This window comes from Anomaloglossus baeobatrachus, chromosome 5 (assembly GCF_048569485.1).
Source record: "Anomaloglossus baeobatrachus isolate aAnoBae1 chromosome 5, aAnoBae1.hap1, whole genome shotgun sequence".
Lineage (NCBI taxonomy): Eukaryota > Metazoa > Chordata > Amphibia > Anura > Aromobatidae > Anomaloglossus > Anomaloglossus baeobatrachus.
In genome coordinates, this window is record NC_134357.1 from 172,224,746 (window position 1) to 172,246,957 (window position 22,212).

Genomic DNA, 22,212 nt, shown 5'->3' on the forward strand with positions numbered 1-22,212 from the left:
ATTCCCCCATTTAACTCTATGAATGTGAAAAATAATCGGGTCCTTCACCCCAGAGTTTACACTATTTTATAGGCCCTCATCCCACCGGTCTCCAGCAGTTTCTAACTTGCCGCATCACACCAGTATTTTATGGAAGGAGACAGAGATCAAATTAAGTCTATTAGGGCCCCCTTGTGGCTCCCATATCTTTGCATTGGATGTTTGTGACATAACTTCAGTTAGAAGCTGCGATCACAAGATGGCGCTGTGGAATCAGAAAATTGCCGATAAAAGGTGAAAACACTGGAGGGTAAGTATAAGACTAGGAAAAGAGGAGCTTAGATACTTTAGTACCACTCTAGCGGTGAAGCAAATCTAAAATCCTAAAACACTGTATTTGAACATGTACTTTGTTTAAATGTAGGTATATGAAAATTGACTGCATGCTGACGTAAACGAAACGAGCATAAAAAATGGACATGTAGCGTCCAGGGAAGGGGGTACTCGGTTCCAGGCGGTAACAAGTGGAAATGTCATTCTGGTAGCCGTTGCCCGGTCCCGTGCCCTGGGCCCCTTTTTGTAAGGGGGTATGCTTACAAGGAGATTAGTAGCGTTGTCATGTGATGCCACCTGCGTGTTGCAGTTAAGGATGGAGAACTGCCACTGCTAAATGTGGGTACTCCCAGAGCTGGTGGTGATTACAGCAATGATTCCTACTTCCACAGGTAGGGCTGTGCCTGGTAGATGATGAGCGGTAATAACGGAGACCACACCAGGTTGTCTTTAACAGTCTCTACTTACTTGGACCCAGGAGTTGCTGCTTCAGGTCCCTTGGAGTATTAGTGCCAATGTAGTGACCCAGGTTGCTCTGTCCCTGACACTCTTGGATGGTTGGGTCTCCGCAACGTAGAGCGTTTGGGGCCCAACTGTCCCTTTTGAGGTACTGCCTTCTTCTCCGTACGGCGGGCAGTGTGGACCCTGCAGGAGGTAAGTGTCTGAATCCCGATCTTAGCTTACTGCTGATGCCCCTGGATTATTTGGTTCAGTGAAGTCCGTGAAGGTGTCCTCACCGGGCAGGTATTTATCAAACCGTGTACAACTGGCACCTGATCTAGGGCCCTGTGCCCCATGCGTGCTCCGGTCCCAGCGGTATCTCCGGTACCCGACCTAGCGACCTCTCTCCTGTGCCCCCGGGTCACCGCTGCTCAGACCCAGCTAAGGCACGTCTGCACACCTCTCCTGTGCGCTACATTTCTTTCTACTGACTACTGACTGACTGCTGATCACTCCCACCATGCTGGCTAATTCCTGGGACTCGTTCCTTTCCATGGCGACCATCCCCTTACATGGTTAACCCTCTATGCTCGGTGTGGAGTGGAGAACTAAGGATTTGAATTATGCTTTGGTGGTATCGGCACTAATACTCCAGGTCCCAGGGGGTAGGTCCTTAATCCCCAAGAGGAGGCAGTTCCCTGTAGTGACCTTAGGGTCTCAGGGGTGTTACAGACACAATGATGAAAATTGGATGACAATGAAGTGAATATCATTCAAAAATCTCAGATGACATTTCATATGCTTATGAACAGCCAGTCTTAATTGACTAGACAGCAATTGCAGCTGCAATAATATAGCTATAATAATAAAAAGAAGGTATTACAGATCTATTTTTTTCCGCAAAAAATGCAAATTATTTTTTTATTTTAAATCTTCAATTGTTACTCTTATTTTCTGTTGTTTTAATTCATGACTGCCTTTGAAGTGTATTTCTCTATTTCCATGCTTGACCTTGTTTCACTAAACTTTTCTTGAACTGATTCTTTAAATCCTTTCACACACGAATGGTTCATCTAATTAAATTCAAGCTCCAGATTGTTAATGATTTTGTACCAACTGCTATTTCGAACTGTACTGTTGACTTAGCACCAGTACAAAAAGCCATGCTGTAGTACTCATCAATTGGAATACTTAAAACATTACATACATATTACCCGATGGTTATAAAGGTTGTAACATTTTATAACATAAGCATTTTGTCTATGTATATCTGATGCAAAATAATGAAAAGGTCTGTATCCTGCTTGCATTTATGTTTATAGTGTTGTTATTTTGTAAGGCAAAATTTATAATAATTAATCATTTTACATTGTATGACATTGACTGTGGCAGGATCACACTTTGTTATCTGACGATACAATGGTCCCAATTAATCATTTACTTTGTATTTTTTTAAGTCTTTTTTTTTGTTTTGTGATATTCATCACCATTTTTGCTGCCAAATTAATCAAAACGGCACATGACTTTTATGCTAAATCAAAGTTCTCTTTATGTTGTTTTTTCCTTTTGTTCCATTTTAAATAAAAAGAAAATCATACAATCCATTAAAATGTTACTCCCAGCTCTTAACACTTGGGAAAAAAAAGTATTTTCTTTGTGTCTTATGTTTATTATGCTCTGGGGTCTCCAGAGACCCAAAAGATTACTAAGGGTGATAGAATTTGCAGAGAATAACCTCTCTGTGAATTGAACAGTAGTGATGAGTGAACCCCAAACTTTAGAGTTCGGGGTTCCTACCACACAACGGGTGTCCGAGGTCCAAACTCGAACACAGACTTTATACAAAGTTTATGTCCGCGTTTGGAGTTTAGGTGCTGTTCGTATGGTAATAAAGTTTTTTGAAAGGGAGGCGGAGCCAATCATCAAGCTTTATGCATGGGAAAGAAGCCAGTATATTGCTGTGAACTAAATCAATAAATACATTTTATAAATGACTTGGGGTCCTGCCTATTTTTGAAAAACAGATAAAACTGACCACTGCGGGAGGCAGCCCTTAGCTATCTGCTTTACCTTAGCTGGTTATTAAAAATAGAGCTGTTTTTTTTTTTTGTTTTTTTTTAAAATATTAATTTAAATAATTTGTAGTCTCCCTATTTTTGATAACCAGCCAAAGTAAACCAGACAGCCAGGCACTGATATTATCACGCTGTGAAGGCCCAGAGTTATTTGGCCTTTTCCAGCCTAAAAATAACAGCCTGCAGCAGCACCAGAAGCCTGATAATACAAACCCCCAGCTGTGTGCTTTACCTTGGCGAGTTGCTAACAATAATACTGGACTGATACTGATTTCACCCGCCGCTCTGATGCAGACTTGTCATTGATTGCAAGTAATGGTCAACCCTTCACACAGGTGGGGTACAAAGAGGTTGTAATTAAGGTGGGGAGGGTGGAACTTAAATCTCAAGGTCTTGTGGTAGTAGATGTTGACAAAGGAGAGTAAAAGTCTACCATAAGGGTACCGTCACACTTTAGCAATGCAGCAGCGATCCCACCAGCGATCTGACCTGGTCAGGATCACTGCTGCGTCGCTACATGGTCTCTGGTGAGCTGTCAAACAGGCAGATCTTACCAGCGACCAGTGACCAGTCCCCCAGCCAGCAGCAACGTGGAAGTGACACTGTGCTTGCAGGGAGCCAGCGTCTGGAAGCTGCGGACACTGGTAACTAAGGTAAACATCGGGTATGGTTACCCGATGTTTACCTTAGTTACCAGCGCACACCGCTTAGCGCTGGCTACCTGCACTCGTAGCCACAGCACACATCGGGTTAATAAGCAAACCTTTGCTTATTTACTCAATATGTCCTCCGGCTATGTGTTCAGGGAGCAGGGATCCGGCACTGGCAGCGTGAGAGCTGCAGACGCTGGTAACGAAGGTACATATCGGGTAACCACCTTGGTTACCCGATGTTTACCTTGGTTACAGCTTACCGCAGGCTGTCAGACGCCGACTCCTGCTCCCTGCACATTCAGGATTGTTGCTCTCTCGCATGTCACACACAGCGATCTGTGCTTATCAGCGGGAGAGCAACAATAAAAAAATGAACCAGGGCTGTGTGTAACGAGCAGCGATCTCACAGCAGGGGCCAGATCGCTGCTTAGTGTCACACACAGCGAGATCGCTAATGAGGTCACTGCTGCGTCACAAAATCCGTGACTCAGCAGCGATCTCATTAGCGATTTCGCTGTGTGTGAAGTGCCCCTAACTCTGGGCACAAATGTGATTGAAAATTTTGAAAAAGTGAGGTCATCAACATTTTGTAGGACAAAGCAGAGTCAACCCCTTGGAAAGAAAAACAAACCATATATAAAGAAATCAAGGCCATGGTACATCAAAAGCAGGAGGAAATAACAGGTGAGGAAATTGGTAGTGTAAGGGTGAGTGATCCCAACTCCATTATGCTTCCCCCAAAGAGTGAGACTCCCATCTGGTGCAAAGCAGCCATAGGCATCAGAGGCTGGGATTACCAGGTTCTGCTGGAACTAGTCTACTCAGATGGCAGACCTACTGTTATGACAGCTGTAGTAATTGTCAATGTCAAAAAGGGCAGGCTATCGGTACGGCTCCTAAGCTCTGGGGAGGAAGACGCCTGTTTGCCCCGTTATGCCACTGTAGCCAAACTGTTTGTTGTCAGCAATGTCATTCAATATAAAGTGAAAGCTGCACACCAAATTCAGAGAAATATGAACAAGCATAACTGCTTTATATTACATAAAGAATGAAAAATACATCTGGCCATATGAAAAATTGAAAAAAATTGAAATGTGACATTGCATAACTGCTGGAGATTATTTGAAAAAAAAGAGATATTTAGCTAATGTATTGATCAATTTATTACTGCCCCATGACCACTTCACGGTAATCTCTTATTTATGGGGTCCCTAACCAAATGTTACCTCTATATGCCGTTAAAACCTGCTTGTGTGTATGGGTACCTAACAAAATGTTACCTCTATGTGCGGTTGAAACCTGCTTGTGTATGGGAAGCAAGGGACCTGGCTATGTAGGAAATTGAATAAACATGGCTAAAGGGCGGGACTGGGTTCTCAGACAGAAAAAACTGCATAACAATCAAAAAGACTGCTGGAACACCAATGTAAATGTGATCAGGGTGCTAGCCAAAATATACACAAGCTATATAAAGTGAAAGCTGCACACCAAATTCATTGAAATATGAACAAGCATAACTGCTTTATATTACATAATGAATGAAAACTACAATTAGCCATATGAAAAATTGAATAAATTGAAATGTGACATTGCATAACTGCTGAGGATTATTTGAAAAAAAGAGATATTTAGCTAATGTATTAATCAATTCCTTACTGCCCCATGACCACTTCACGGTAATCTCTTATTTATGGGGTCCCTAACCAAATGTTACCTCTATATGCGGTTAAAACCTGCTTGTGTGTATGGGTACCTAACCAAATGTTACCTCTATGTGTGGTTGAAACCTGGTTGTGTATGGGAAGCAAGAGACCTGAGCTAGTATGGCAGATTGTGGTCCCAAGACAAGACACGTACATTGTCCTTGCAGCTTACCACAACCAACCAGAACACTTTGGGTGGAAAAACCTAGAAGTTGTTATTCGTCACTGCTTCTTCTGGACTGGCATGAGAGGGTGGTGCAAAGAATGTGGTCCATGTAATCTGAGAAGAAAGAACCCCATCAATCAAAAGGCCCCCTTGCAACCTATCATCACCAAGCAACCTCTAGAGCTTGTGGTCTTAGACCATGTGCAACTTTCTCCAAGCAGATCAGGGTATAACTACACCTTAACCATAGTAAATCACTATTCATGCTTTCTAGTGGTCTTTCTAGTGAAAGTTCAAACTGCAAGAACAGCTGCAAAAGCATTCCAGGTGTATTTCTGTAGACCGCATGGATATCCAGATCAAGTGTTGATGGACAGAGATCCAGCCTTCAAAGCTGAAGTCTTCAAAGAATTTTGCTCCATATATGGATGTAAGAAGATCAGAACAACACCATACCACCCACAAGGCAATGGTCTTTGTGAAAAGATGAATCATCTGGTTATCAGTTTATTGCAGACCCTACCATTAGAAGACAGGAACCAATGGCCTGGGAAACTGCCTGATTTGATTGAAATGTACAACCATATTCCAACCAGTTCAATAGGATATACACCAGCTTATTTAATGAGAGCACGGCCAGGAAAACTCCCTATAGACGTGGAGATGGAAGTCATTACTCCAGAAACCATATCCAGCCAGTCAGACACAGATTTCAACACAGAAAAACAACTACATTATAAAAAGTTCAACAATGTGTAGAACAGAGTCTGAATCAAGCCAGACATAAACAAGAAAGAGACTTTAATAGAAATGCTGTGGCAATTCCATTTCCACCAAGTGAACAAGTGCTAAAGAAAAAGAGGAGACACCACAAGTTGGATCATCAATGGGAAACTCAACCTTACACAGTACAACCATCTAACCATGACAACAGCAAAGTGTGCACCATTCCAAAAGACGGAGGAAAAACATGTAGTACTGTATCAATTGAAAAATTGACAATTTGAAAATATGTCCAGCTCAATTGCTCGAAAGAGAGGAAAAAAGATAAGTCCCCCAAAAAGTTGAAGATGTGGACAAGAAGATTTGCACAATCTTAGGTGAATTCCCCAGTTCATGGCCACAAGTCGACAATGCAGTAGTAATTCCAGTAATGCCGTTTCCACCACATCCTAGACAAGAAAATATACCTCCTGCTAGCAGTGAGCCTGCCGTACCTATGGTAAGTTCTAGCAGTCGTAGACTTTTATCTAGTATTCCCATTTTGTGCAGATCATAGCGTAGTACTCATGAACAAATTCTTATTTGTTATAGAGTTGATTTATAAAGTATGAAATTTAGTAAATGTAATGTAATTTGTATGTTAGTTGATTTATGTATTGCAGTATGTAACATTATTGAAAAATGTTAAAGAATGTGCCCGCATGAACTAATGTGAGATGTTAAAAACCATTACGCTTTCTCCACAATAAGAACTCTTGTAATGATTGGCAAACTGGAAAGGAACCATGAAAAACAGCCAGTGCAGTGAAATTCTACAATATGGTCTGTGTGCCCTGCAGCTGCACTCAGGGACAATCAAAAGTGGTTTTGGGCAGTAATCCACAACCAAGTTTATGCAGAAGTTATATTGTTCCATTTTAGACTGGAGTTGCGTTAAGTAGTCCAAGGACGTACTACTCTTACCTATGGGGAAATGTGGCGCCCTGTGCCTAGTCGCCACAGATAAATAATTACATGTATATTGCTATCTGTATAACATGTATTGTTAGCCTTAGTGAGAATTTAATTTTCTCTGCTGCTCACAACAAAACACACATTTGCCCATACTTTCTTACTGGGATTGACACTTGAGAGAAAACAAAATCTTGAGATGAGCCCTAGGAGGAGAAAGGGGAGGAGCTTAGTGGTGAGTTGGTGGAAGTTTGTTGTCATGTGAGGTGAAGTGAGGAGCGTACTGAGAGGTCTTCTCCTTAGATGATTTCTAAAACCTCTGGAGGGGCCAGCTACACTTGTCAAGGTATCAGTCCGTAGGCCACTGATGCCTTCAAGGTCGGTGACAAAACTTAGAGACTTCAGCCTTTTTACAAGGGGCAGTGAAATTCCTGGGAGCACAGTGGCACGTGTGAGACTGGAAGTTTCTAGAAGAAATAGAGATTCTTCCTTCAGGACTCCAGTCACCTGCTCGCCAGAAGGAATAATCAGTCCAGATTGTATTTATCTTGGGAATCCCAGGTTACCAAGACACCTACTTCCAGGTAGGGAAATAGTAGCAGAGGAAGAGTACACCATCACTAAACCGCAGATGAACCAACTCTCATCAAGGCAGGAAGTACCCCCATCATTGTATGCTGTGTTATCCTGCAGAGCTTTAGTAAAAAATAAAAGATCTCTGTCCTGTCTGTGGCTAAATTATTCTCTGCTGCACCATCCCTACCTCAACATATTCCCCAGGACCAAGTCCTATTTGGGGGGGGCAAGAGGCCAACCCTCTCGCAATGCACATCACCACCTATCTCCTGGTGCTCATCAGCAGTGCCCGGTCATACCACAATCGAACATCCCAACTAGCGTCACAAACTCTTTACTTGTTTATTTTATTTATTTTATTTTATTTTATTTCTCCCTTTTAAATATTATTTTTACTCCCCCATTACAAAAAAATCTGTCGCTCGCGCTCGGTACGGCAACATCACAGTTCGGAGCCACCACCGTGACATCAGAGGACTCCAGGGTGGCAAATTCCCATTGACTTATATGGGGTTCATGGTCAGGGGTCAAATCTGGGTCCCAAACCGAACTTCCATCTAAAGTCCAGGTGAACCTGAACTTCAACAGGTTTCCTCATGGCAATTGAACAAAGAAACTCAAATTTGTCTAAAACAGAAAAAAACAGACTAACAAGTGGAAAACAGACTACAAAATAGAAGCAACTTAAATGAAGAAAAAAAAAAAAATAGCCTTAAAAATGGAATACTATACTGAACAAAAATATAAGCGCAACACTTTTGCTTATCTCTGCGATTTAAGACTTTGTCTATGTACAGAAAGGTCTCTTAAATATTCTTCACAAATTTGTCTAAATCTGAATTAGTGAGTAGTGATGAGTAGAGATGAGCGAACCGGTCGCGGTTCAGCTCGAGTTCGGTTCGCCGAACTGAGGTCTCGTTCGAGTTCGGTTCGGCGAACCGGTTCGGCGAACCACTCGAACCGCATGGGAAACAATGGGAGGCAATTACAAACACATAAAAACACCTAGAAAACACCCTCAAAGGTGTCCAAAAGGTGACAAACAACTCACAACACAACAAAAACACATGGGAAAGTGACAAGGACATATACTCATGCAAAAACAAAAGAGCTATACAAGAAAAAAGAGGAGGAGACACAGATATAGGCATGGCATGCCCTTCTAAAATCATGTAAAACACCACAAGGTTACTCCAAGCAGTCTCCCTTTTTTCCAAAAATTGGGCCACACAGACCCCTTCAGTGGCAGCACTTGTGCCCCAGTTGTACACTTCACAGGTAGATTTGCATCAAGCACATTCAAAAATATGCCATCCTTAACCGTCCCCAGGATGACACCGGGGTAGGTAGCTAAGTCTTTCCTGATCTCATCTCTGTTCATCTTGGATCATTTTTAAAAACAATGTAAGCAAGGGTTACTCCAAGCGGAATCTCCCTTTTTTCCCAAAATTGGGCCCCACACACACCCACCCCTTCAGTGGCAGCACTTGTGCCCCAGTTGTACACTTCACAGGTAGATTTGCATCAAGCACATTCAAAATCCACAAGCATTTACTCTCCCCAGGATGACACAGGGGTAGTAAATTCCTTGTGGATCCATGACTTGTTCATTTTGATGAATGTTAGTCTGTCCACTTTGTCACTGGACAGACGCGTGCACTTATCTGTCAGCACACACCCAGCAGCACTGAAGACACGTTCAGAGACAACGCTGGCAGCTGGACATGACAAAATCTCCAAGGCGTAAGTGGAGAGCTCTGGCCATTTTTCAAGATTGGAAGCCCAAAATGAGCAAGGCTCCATTTGCAAAGTCATGGCATCGATGTTCATTTGGAGATACTCCTCTACCATCCTCTCCAGCCGTTGACTATGTGTCAGACTTGTTGTCTCTGGTGGCCTTGCAAAGGATGGTCTAAAAAAATTATGAAAAGATTCAATAAAATTGCTGTTACCAGCACCAGATACGGTGCTACTGGTACGGGTAGACTGTTGAAGATGACGAGACCGTCCCATGTTTGTCAAGTTACAATTGGGAGATTCACTCCCTGCACCACGGTTGTTTGGTGGAAAAGCCAAGCTAAGATCGAGTATCAGCGTCTGCTGATACTCATGCATACGTGCGTCCCTTTCTATGGCTGGAGTTATGTCACAAAATTTGGACTTGTACCGGGGATTTAATAGTGTGGCAAGCCAGTACTCATCATCACTTCTAATTTTGACAATACGAGGGTCATGTTGGAGGTAGTGCAGCAAGAAGGCGCTCATGTGTCTTGCGCAGCCATGCGGACCAAGTCCACGCTGTGTTTGTGGCATAGAGGTGCTAACCGTTCTTTCTTCCTCTGACATCTCCCCCCAACCTCTTTCAACAGAAATTTGACCAAGGTCTCCCTCATCCGCTGAGTCTTCCATGTCCATGGACAGTTCGTCCTCCATTTCTTCATGTTCTCCTGCACCTTCCTCAACATTTCGCCTGCTACTATGCGCCCTTGTTGATCCCTGTCCCCCATGGTCCAATGCCTGCCGCGTTGGTGATGATGAACGTCTGGACCTTGGTGATATTGTTGTCTCTTGCGCATATGAATCCTCCTGTAGTTCCTCCCCTTCCTGTTGTCCCACCCCCTGACTCCGAATAGTGTTTAGCGTGTGCTCCAGTATGTAAGTGACTGGAATTGTCATGCTGATAATAGCATGGTCAGCGCTAAACATATTCGTCGCCATGTCGAAACTGTGCAGAAGGGTGCATAGGTCCTTGATCTGAGACCACTCCATCCAAGAGCACAGTCTGCGCAAGCGCAGAAACTGGCCTGTCAGAATTGAGTTTACCGTTGACTTAGGGTGTCCCGAAGTGGCGTGGAGGAGGGAATTAACCGCGGTGGACTTACGAAAAATAGTGGTGGATACGGAGCCACTCAGTTCATTGGAAATCCGGATGTCAAGAAAATCAATGGTCCTCTGCCCGATCTGATGGGTCAATTAAATGTTCCGGTCATTGGAGTTGAGTCGACGCACAAAATCCTCAAGTTCAGAACCGGTTGCCCCCCAGACGACAAAAATGTCGTCTATATAGCGGAGCCAGCACTGCGCATGGGAGCTCGCCGGCACGCCGTGTCCGAAAACCTCCCTCTCCCAAAATCCGAGAAAGAGGTTTGCGTAGGACGGCGCACAAGCCGCCCCCATCGCAGTGCCGTGCCGCTGGAGGAAGAACCGGTCCCGAAAAACAAAGAAGTTGTGCTTCAACACAAACTCCAACAATTTCATAATCAGACCAAACAGGGACCTGTCCCGATTGCTTGCATCCAGATAGAACTGAGTGGCTGCAAGTCTATCACGGTGACCAATGCTGGAATAGAGGGCCTCAACATCCATGGTCACCAGTAGTACCTCCTCCTCCAAAACCAAACCCTCCAGCCTCCTAAGGACGTCCGAGGTGTCTCTGACATGGGAGGGCAACATCTCCACAAGTAGGTGCAAGTAGTGTTCAATAAATTTGCAAGTGACGTCGTACCTCCCACCCATGCCAGAGACAATGGAACGTCCCGGGGGCACTTTCGGGTTTTTATGAATCTTGGGGAGGAGGTAGAAGGTTGGAACCACTGGTGACTTCACTAGAAAGCCCTCGTAGATCTTCTTAGGAATAATTCCCTCCTCAAATGCCCATAATAGTATCACTCTAGGTCATTGGCATACCCCCGCACAGGATTATGGTGGAGAGGTTCATAGGCATCCCGATCTCTAAGTTGACGCCATGCCTCCCTCTCGTACAATTCCACAGGCCAGATCACCCCATTCCCGCCTTTATCGGCGGGTTTAACAACAGCGCCCTCAAGGGACTGTATCTCCTTGAGTGCAGATTGTTGCTGTCTCGTAAGGTTGTTACCACCACCCTTCAAAGAGAGTCGCCAAATGTCTCTTTTCACCAACTCCCCAAAGATCTGAATAGGGGGGCATAATGATAGAGGCGGGAATGTGGTAGATCTTGGCATAGTATTTTGCAGAAAGTTACCTGGTGGATGGTAAGTGGACTCCGCCTCCAGTTCTTCCAGGGTAGCAACAGCCTCCTGTTCAAGGATGGACAAGGATGGTTCACCTGAAGTTTTTTTATTTTGCAGTTTGTGTAGAACCCGCTTCCGTAAAAATAAGTGGAGATCTTTAATCACTGAAAATAGATTAAAATTAGCCTGAGGCACAAACGACAGTCCCAGCTTAAGGACCTCAATCTGAGGAGGGGTGAGCACATGTTTGGTTAAATTGATTACCTCGAGGTGCGAGTCTCCCCCTTTCTTCTGAACTGGAGGAAGAGTGCCACGTCCACCACCAAGACCTGTACCTTGTTTGTTCCGAGCATTGGTGGCTCTGGTGTTAGGTCTCATATTCCTAATTTTATCAGATGTGGATTCCTCATCCAATGAGGACATAGATGATGCCGAAATTGACACCATTGAAGCATGATGTTTTTTCCTAGGATGTGACACACCCCGCCACCGATAAACTTGGCCGTTCTTATAGTCCATAACGTCCCGCTGGTATTTTTTTCGTTTTAGTATTAAAATTTCTTTCTCCCATTTCGAGAACTCTTTGTCCAGTGACTCATTATACTTGGACAGTTAATCTGGGGTTAGCTCCGAGGAAAGAAGGGTCTGGGTCTCCCCAATCTCCGTCTCAAGCTCACTGATGGATTTCTCATTCAGCTCTATCAGGAGCTGCATGAATGTCCTGGAGCAGCCGGCTGCGGCTTCCTCCCATTTGGTTTTGATAGTTTCATCTGAGACGGTGAAGGAGGGAAAAACCCTAACCCTATGTCCCCTCGGGACGAACCCTCTATCCTCTTCATAAATGCCACGTTCCACCATAGACGTGTTTTTCTATTTAACATAGATTTAAGGCTGTTCATGTGATCCAGAGCAGTTCTGGAACTCAAAGAAGGTAACTCCTCCCCTACAGCTTCAAAAACCCGGTCCAATTGTGTTTCCCACGCTTTTTCGCGGGCTTTAAGATCCATAGGACCCTGAGAAAAACCTGTGATAAACCACAGTAACACTGAAATATAAACATAAAAGGGCCACATAAGAAAGGTATTATTGGCAACAACTCAAGATATCATTAAAACCGAAGCAAGAGAATCTTTAAATTTGCCTAGTGACAAAGACACCCAGACAAGCCATAATTATAAATGTACAAAACATTTTATTTATATAATGCTGTAGGGATATCAAAAACATATAGCAAAAGACATAGAGAAAGGACCAAGGGAAAGAGGTGCTGGAGGGGAAACACCCAACGTGTCCCGGAAGCAAGTCAGGGAGAACAAGTCTCCAAAAGATTTAAGAAACCTTTCCAGGGTTAAAGTAACCCACAGGTTAGAGCCCAAGTATGTAAAGGTCGCCTAATGAGCCAAAATAGTTCCAAGTATAGACTAAAGGGCAAAGCACTAGGAAGACGGATCACCAAAGGACCGGGGTAGCACGTGGGGACCAGCGTCCCAACACGTGTTTCGCTTTATGTGCTTCGTCGGAGGACAGATAAAACTAGTGAGGTGTAATGGTCTTATAAAGGATATCAAACCCCATTGAAAATGCCCTCTCATCAATGCTTCCAGGTGAGTAGCACGCAGGTACGCGCCGCGGGGAAGCTTCAGCAGCGGAGACCGGATGGAAGAAAACTTCCTGTGACGTCACAACACTTCCGGTTCTCTGCTGCTAAGGACGCCACCGCGGTCGCGCCAAAGAGGCAGATACCTCCAGCTGACGCGTCAGAAAGCCAACCCACTAAGGTAAGAAGGGGAACTCACGCCCATTCAGTAAATGAACGGCGATAACCCTGCAAAGTAGCAAAGGAAAAGGGCAAAAATCCAGAATCTTGCCACAATTTACAGTGAACGGGCTACAAGATGTAAAGATGTTGAGAACGGGACATAAGAAAATGAAGGAGGAGGAATGGAAGCAAGAAAACAAGCAGAGCTAAAGCCACATAAGCATAATGCAAGCATGCAAGGAGCTCATAATGTAATATAATATATAATATGAAATGCACAAATGAGCATACAGAAATACGTAACAGTCATAGATATAGTTAAAAGCGAGCTACAATGCATGTTGTTAATAAATCCAATGTCGTGGACTTCATGTTCAAGTTTGCTTGTTGAGAAAAAAATTCAACCTCCTTCCATGGTGTATGTCCCGGTGGGAGTAGAGGCGGGGGGATGAGGGCTGGAAATGACAGGGGATGGATCAAAATAAGCTAAAAAAAACAAGAAAAACACTGTTAAAATTGAGAACCAGAGATCACTAAACAGATGACAAGAACAAACCTAAAATTACTATGAGTGCAATTGCCCGAACGCAGTGCTATCGATGTCTGAGAGAGCTGTACACACGCACTTGTTTCCCCTTCCAAACCAAATGACGACCTACCAAGCAAACTGCCTGTTGCGGTTACAGTGGTGGAAGTTGTGCGTGGAAAACCAGATGTGACAGCTGTCTCCACAGTCCTAGAAGATGAAGAGCGCGCGGATGCACTTGAAGGGGCAGGCGGTGGATGGTTCGCTCTGCTAGACCGCATTGCAGCACGGTGAGCTTCCCACTGGGACATATGACATTTATTCATGTGACGATTCATGGAATAAGTTGTCAAACTCCTGAGGTTTTGCCCTCTACTAACAGAATCATGACAAATTTTACATATCACATGATTTGGCGATCTTTTTCTATGTCAAAAAAGGTCCAGGCTAGGCAAGGCTTAGAGGGCATGCGACCTGCTGAGCCCCCCCGACTAGTGCTCAGAGGCAGAGTGGTGGCTGAGGATGCAGTTGTAGACATGCTACCAGTACTACTCCTCTGTTCAGGAAGCAAGGTAACTTCGTCGTCAGTAGCATCCTCTTGCACCGCCTTTGTTGACCTCCTCGAGTGCCTGACTGTGGGTTGACAGTAGGTGGGATCTAGAACTTCATCATCAAGCGTTGTGTTTGCACTCCCCTCACCCTCAGACCGAGCCTCTTCCTGAAGTGAACCAATATTTAAGTTGTCATCCCAATCTGTTATCTGCGTCTCATCGTCATCAGTATGTTCCTCATTGTCTATAACAACAGGTGTTACAGTTTGTGAATAAGGGTCAACATTATGCTCAGAAACTTGGTCCTCATGGCCTGAATCAGAGTCACAAAGGTTCTGGGCATCACTGCAGACCATTTCCTGGCCTGTACTCACTGTAGCTTGGGAGCAGACCTCTGATTCCCAGGCTATAGTGTGACTGAACAGCTCTGCAGACTCAGCCATCTCAGTTCCACCATACTGTGCAGGGATGGAGACTTCAGAGGTGGGAGAAAGCAAGTGTGATTGGGATGACAACTCAGAGGACTGGTGTTTTTTGGATGCGGTAGTTGAGGTGGCGGAGAGCGCACTTGTTGGACAACTTGAGATCCATTCAAGCATTTTCTTTTTTTGGCCATCATCTACCTTTGTTCCAGTTGTTCATGTCCGTAAAAAAGGGAGCACATCGGATTGTCCACAGTAAGTAGTAGACATCTTACTTTTGCTGGAAGATGGTCTATCTTCAGCAGATGTTAATGGAGCTTTGCCACCTTCCCCACGGACAAACCCTTTTTTGCCTTTTCCAACACGCCTGTTCCCCTTTCCACCAGCATCTGTCATTTTGCCACTCATTTTGATTGCGACAAGATTGTGCACTTAAAATGTGGTAGTAAAAATTGAGAGGTGGTGTATATTGCAGCGGTGATCTATCTTTATTAACAGCAGAATAAACAACAATAACTATCCCAGACAATGCAACTACGGCCCTTAAACTGGCACCATAGTTTGCTAGTATAATGGCTTAGTAACAATGAGCTTGAGTGTGCAATGCAGAGGTGCTGCAAATAGATTTGCACTAGTGGGACACTAATGGAAGTCCAACAGCCACTTTTAGGATGCCACTAAGTTTACTCGGTGTTTGCTAGTATAATGGCTTAGTAACAATGAGTTTGAGTGTGCAATGCAGTGGTGCTGCAAATAACTTTGCACCAGTGGGAGGATAATGGAAGTCCAACAGCCACTTTTAGGATGCCACTAAGTTTACTCAGTGTTTGCTAGTATAATGGCTTAGTAACAATGAGTTTGAGTGTGCAATGCAGAGGTGCTGCAAATAGATTTGCACTAGTGGGACACTAATGGAAGTCCAACAGCCATTTTTAGGATGCCACTAAGTTTACTCAGTGTTTGCTAGTATAATGGCTTAGTAACAATGAGCTTGAGTGTGCAATGCAGAGGTGCTGCAAATAGATTTGCACTAGTGGGACACTAATGGAAGTCCAACAGCCACTTTTAGGATGCCACTAAGTTTACTCAGTGTTTGCTAGTGTAATGGCTTAGTAACAATGAGTATGAGTGTGCAATGCAGTGGTGCTGCAAATAGCTTTGCACCAGTGGGAGGATAACGTAAGTCCAACAGCCACTCTTAGGATGCCACTAAGTTTACTCAGTGTTTGCTACTATAATGGCTTAGTAACAATGAGTTTGAGTGTGCAATGCAGTGGTGCTGCAAATAGCTTTGCACCAATGGGACAATAATGGAAGTCCAACAGCCACTTTTAAGATGCCACTAAGTTTACTCAGTGTTTGCTAGTATAATGGCTTAGTAACAATGAGTTTGAGTGTGCAATGCAGTGGTGCTGCAAATAGCTTTGCACCAGTGGGACAATAATGGAAGTCCAACAGCCACTTTTAGGATGCCACTAAGTTTACTCAGTGTTTGCTACTATAATGGCTTAGTAACAATGAGTTTGAGTGTGCAATGCAGAGGTGCTGCAACCAGATTTGCACTAGTGGGACACTAATGGAAGTCCAACAGCCACTTTTAAGATGCCACTAAGTTTACTCAGTGTTTGCTAGTATAATGGCTTAGTAACAATGAGTTTGAGTGTGCAATGCAGTGGTGCTGCAAATAGCTTTGCACCATTGGGACAATAATGGAAGTCCAACAGCCACTTTTAGGATGCCACTACGTTTACTCAGTGTTTGCTAGTATAATAGCTTAGTAACAATGAGTTTGAGTGTGCAATGCAGAGCTGCTGCAAATAGGTTTGCACCATTGGGACAATAATGGAAGTCCAACAGCCACATTTAGGATGCCACTAAGTTTACTCAGTGTTTGCTAGTATAATGGCTTAGTAACAATGAGTTTGAGTGTGCAATACAGAGGTGCTGCAAATAGATTTGCACTAGTGGGACACTAATGGAAGTCCAACAGCCACTTTTAGGATACCACTAAGTTTACTCAGTGTTTGCTATTATAATGGCTTAGTAACAATGAGTTTGAGTGTGCAATGCTGTGGTGCTGCAAATAGATTTGCACCAGTGGGACAATAATGGAAGTCCAACAGCCACTTTTAGGATGCCACTAAGTTTACTCAGTGTTTGCTAGTATAATGGCTTAGTAACAATGAGTTTGAGTGTGCAATGCAGTGGTGCTGCAAATAGCTTTACACCAGTGGGACACTAATGGAAGTCCAACAGCCACTTTTAGGATACCACTAAGTTTACTCAGTGTTTGCTAGTAAAATGGCTTAGTAACAATGAGTTTGAGTGTGCAATGCAGTGGTGCTGCAAATAGCTTTGCACCAGTGGGACACTAATGGAAGTCCAACAGCCACTTTTAGGATGCCACTAAGTTTACTCAGTGTTTGCTAGTATAATGGCTTAGTAACAATGAGTTTGAGTGTGCAATGCAGAGGTGCTGCAAATAGATTTGCACTAGTGGGACACGAATGGAAATCCAACAGCCACTTTTAGGATGCCACTAAGTTTACTCAGTGTTTGCTAGTATAATGGCTTAGTAATGAGCCTGAATGTGCAAGGGCAGGAGAGTACAGTGACAGGGTTGTGGGTCAGTGTACAGGAAAGGAAGCCTCACTTTCTATCCCTCCTAATGGGGAAATGCAGCGAGGAAGTCCCTGACCTTAGGTACACAGACGCTGTTATCTGTAGCTGTTAAAATCTGTTTCAACGGACCTGACTGTCACCTATGGCTCTGAGCTAGCTGTTATTAGCCCTTACAAGGGCTAATAGAAACTTCTATCCCTATTCTGTATAGCGCTGTGTGTAGAGCGTACACAGCAGTATCGGAGACAGGAGCTACGCCAGCGGTGACTGACACCCAGACGCAGAAGAGATAATGGCGTCCGGACGGGCAGATACTCGTTTTTATAATGCAGGGACATGTGACATGGACATCCTATCACACATGCTGTTGCTTCTCTGGCTAAAAGTCCACTTAGCTGTGTGTGTGTCTGGGATTGGCTAACATGGTGGCTCGCCCCACTACACGCGCGCGCTTAGGGAAGGAAGACAAGAAAAAAAAAAATTGGCGATCGCCATTATCCCAGCAGCAGTGATCTGAATGCACTGTTCCCGCACACTATACGCTGAAATTTCATAGTAGTGTGAGTCACAGAGTGACTTACACTATTACAGCGGAAAGCCAGCTAGTAATTAGCTTGGCTTTTTGCTGCTAGAACCGTTCTCGAATGTAACTAGAACTATCGAGCTTTAGCAAAAAGCTCGAGTTCTAGTTCGATCTAGAACAGCCCCCAAAATCACTTGAACCGCGAACTGGAGAACCACGAACCGCGCTCAACTCTAGTGATGAGCGAACCCCAATTGTAAAGTTTGCTGTCCGCACGGAACAGCAGGTGTTCAGGTCTTGGACCCGTACACAGACGTTTGTGAAGTCGATGTCACAGTTTGGGTTCAGCCACCCAGATAAAATAAAAACCAAAATAGTTAAAGCATGAGCAATATACTTACTGAGCCTCCTGCGCTGCTGTAATGCTAATTCCAGGTCCGTTCATCAGTGCTTATACATGTTCACTGCTTTCCCTGACTACCGGCGACTCTTATTAACTGCTGGTAGACAACGCCCCCAACATCTCTAACAGCACATGTGATTAGTTGCAATCACACAGTGCTGTTTCCAGCTTTATACTGAGTGTAAAATAAATAATTTTAAAAAAAGTAATGTCTCCTGTTATGATCTGGTCACTGTGGATGACCACAAAAATCCCATCAGCAGAAAAAACACAAGAGTAGTTGGAACCTGAGCTGACCGCAATCCCCTATCTGTCAGACCACACAAGAAGTAGCCGTGGAGCGTTCCTAAACACACCTAGATGTCACGTCACAGCTGGAGAAACTTACTACACCTCACAAATAATGAGGAAACCTATCTTGCCTCAGAGTAGTCCCCAAAGGAATAGCAAGCCCCCAACATATAAAGCCAATGGTGATGTAAGAAAAACACAATACACAGATAGGAAATATAGATAAGCAAAGGCAAGGACTGACTTCCTTAATAGACCAGGACAGGACAGATAACAAATTGCAGTCAGTGCAATACCATTCTCCTGAAAAGAAAAATACTGAGACCACATGGACTCTTCCCCAGGTACTCTTGCAACTAATGGGAGAAATAAAATACCAAAAAAACACAAGGAATACAAAACTGCAAAAAGTCAAATAGAGCAGGGATAATCTCCCTTTTGTTGCAGTGGGACCTGCAAAGGGGAACCCCCATGCTCATCAAAACAGAAAGACAATTTCTCTCCTGCAAGAAAACAGCCTTTAAGCAAAACAAAAAGAAAAACAAACACCCATAGGTGTGGATCAGGCAATAAAGTAAATAACTTGCAACTTATCTGGAATGGGACAGGCACAGGATAAATAGAAGGACAACTTCAGCCAATTCAGAGACAGAGGAACAACATCTATAACCGGCACCAGCCAGCAGACACTGCTCTTCTATATAACCCAGGCTGATCTGCAATTTGGCTTCCCAAACTCCCAATTAACTCCCACACCTGTTGAGGCACAGTCAGCTTCACCCCAGTCCTGACCACCACAGGGAGCTCCAAACCATCACCCCTTCGGATGACATTAACAACAGTCTCCCCTGTATACCGACACCAGCACAGATAAAGCCATGGCTACAGGCTGCCGCCTCCAGCCATGGGTTTCTCCTAGCTGTGTATCAAAATATGAGAAACTGAATGCAGCTATTTGTTTTTTTTTATTTAAATAAATTATTTTAAAAAAAATTGACATGTGGTCCCCCATCTTAATACCCAGCCAGGATAAAGCTGACAGCTGGGGGCTGGTATTCTCAGCCTGAGGAGGCCCATGGTTATTGGGACCCCTCAGGCTAAGAATAATAGCCTGCAGCCACCCCGGAAATGTCCCATCCATTATGTGCAATAATCCTGGCGCTTTACTCGGCTATTCCCAATTTTCTTGGTGCGGTGGCAAATCAGAATAACAGGGGTTAATGACAGTGCACAACTGCCACTATGCCCCGAATTAGTAATTAGATATAAGTCTGAGACCCCCCATTACTAATCCTATAAGTCAAACTAAATATACACAAACATTGAAAAAAATCCTTTATTTGAGATAAAATACAGCACCTCTTTCCCCTCTTTATTAACCACTAAAATACCCTTGATGCCGTAATCCACTGGCATCTCATGACAGTCTGGCTCTGCTACATCTGAGCCTGGAGAGACCAAAAACATGTCTGATGTCTCCAGGGTCCGGGAAACACTTACAAGGGGGACCGGATGGCAGTAGTGGCATCACTCAGTGCATCGGAGGTCATACATGGGTCCGAACTGAGCACTGCACTCTGGTTTAAAGTGCCCAGCCATGTCCTGACAGAGTCAGACTAGGGTCAGGGAGTATGGGACAGATCCACACCCCCTTTTCTGTGCCAGCAATGTCACTTTTAAAGTGCAAGGTTGTGCCCAGCACCCTGCCAACCCTTAAACACTGACACTGCCAGCTGGGAATCCATGAGTATGGATCAGTCTTGAACTTCCTCAACCCCCGGCCACCACTGTCCCTGTTAAATTGCGAGCATGTGCCCAGAACCCTGCCAGCCCTTTAACACTGACAGAGACTGCCCAGGGGAGGGGAGTATGAGGCTGCCCTGTACCCCCCCTTTCCCCAGCCGGCACTGTCACTGTTAAATTGCGAGGCCAAGTCCTGCACCCCACCAGCCCTTTAACAGTAACACTGATGGCCACTCTTAACACACCGAGAGCAATACCACAGAAGAAATGCTGCCACAGGCCTCCTGTATCCATTGTTTCACGTACCCGACATCCTGGATCCTGGATCTGCAGTATTGCTCTCGGTGTGTCAAGAGTGGGAGAAGAGAATCGCGTTGACAATTCAGCATAATGGGCAGCACTTTGAGCATCCTTTAAGGGGTTACTGTTGTTGCTCCATGTCACAAACGTGTCAATAACTCGATAATGAATAAAGCTACCTTAAAAATGAGCACACCATTGTTTTTCTTGTGTAATTCTCTGTGTTTGATGTGTCACATGACCCCCTTCCCATTGAACAAATTAAAGTTGAATTCAAAATGGCACCTTTGCAGATGGCCACCATGAGCGTCACCTGGCCTCAAATGTTTGCTCCTCCCCATGCTAATGTGCCACAAACGATAAGGTGATATCAGCAACCACTTCCATTTTATCAGGGTGTATCCATATTTATGGCACACCCTGTATATGCCAATATGTTTATAAACTGTTTTAAGTACTCTTTTTCTTTTCAATATTTTATTTAAATTTTCATACAAACATAACAGCCCAATAGTGCACCATGTAAGTTACATGGGTGTTTACCGCAATCAGCAGTGTTACGTGCACAGGTAGCCGTAACCAGAGAGATATCCAAGAAACAAAGCATTACACTAGCCCTTTAGTGAACAGGCATTCATACTAACATCATTAGAATTAACACCGCTTGGTCAGCATAGAATGGAGTAATCGTCAAGTAATCTTTAAACAATTAAAGGAAAGGAGAGGCTACCTGCGATCTAAGGTAGAGAAAGAAACACTAAAGACATAGTAGACAATATTGAGGTTAGACATTTATGATAACAAGGAAGACAAGGGGAGACAGGGAAAGAAGGAATCGGGAAGACGATAAGGTGTAGGATTAGGCTGTGGAGGTTAGGTTAGGCTCAGATGGCTAAAAATATATGTAAGTGTGTGACAGTTTTTTGATTTATTATGGAATTCACTGGTCAGTGGAGCCATCAACCGATTCAGGTGCTGCTGGCGTTACCGAGAAAAACTCTGTCGATGTTCTGTATACTATACAAGGTCTCCAAATCTTCCGGAAAGAAGCTAGATTGTGTTGGTTGTGCTATTCCTTGGTACGTTAAAGAAGGTCGATTTTTTTTTTAGGAGATGTTCCTTGGATGGGATGGTGGGCGTGAGCCAATGAGTTGGGATCAGGAGCTTACCCACAAGTCACAACAAAAGCAGCCAACTTAGACTTAGGTTTATTAGCTGGACAGATAGGAAGGTTGAGCAGGGCTTCCTCTGGAGCTGACTGGACTTGAGAACTTGTAAAACTCTAGATGAGTGATGAAATATCACGCCAAAAGGAGCGGAGTGGGTGACAAGTCCACCATATATGAAAGTAAGTTCCTACTTCAGCTCTGCACCTATAACACACAGGAGAGGAGGATTTGTACCATTGGTGTGATTGAAATGGAGTTGTGTACTAACGGGTGACCAATTTGTATGAGTTTTCTTGGAACCTAATATAATG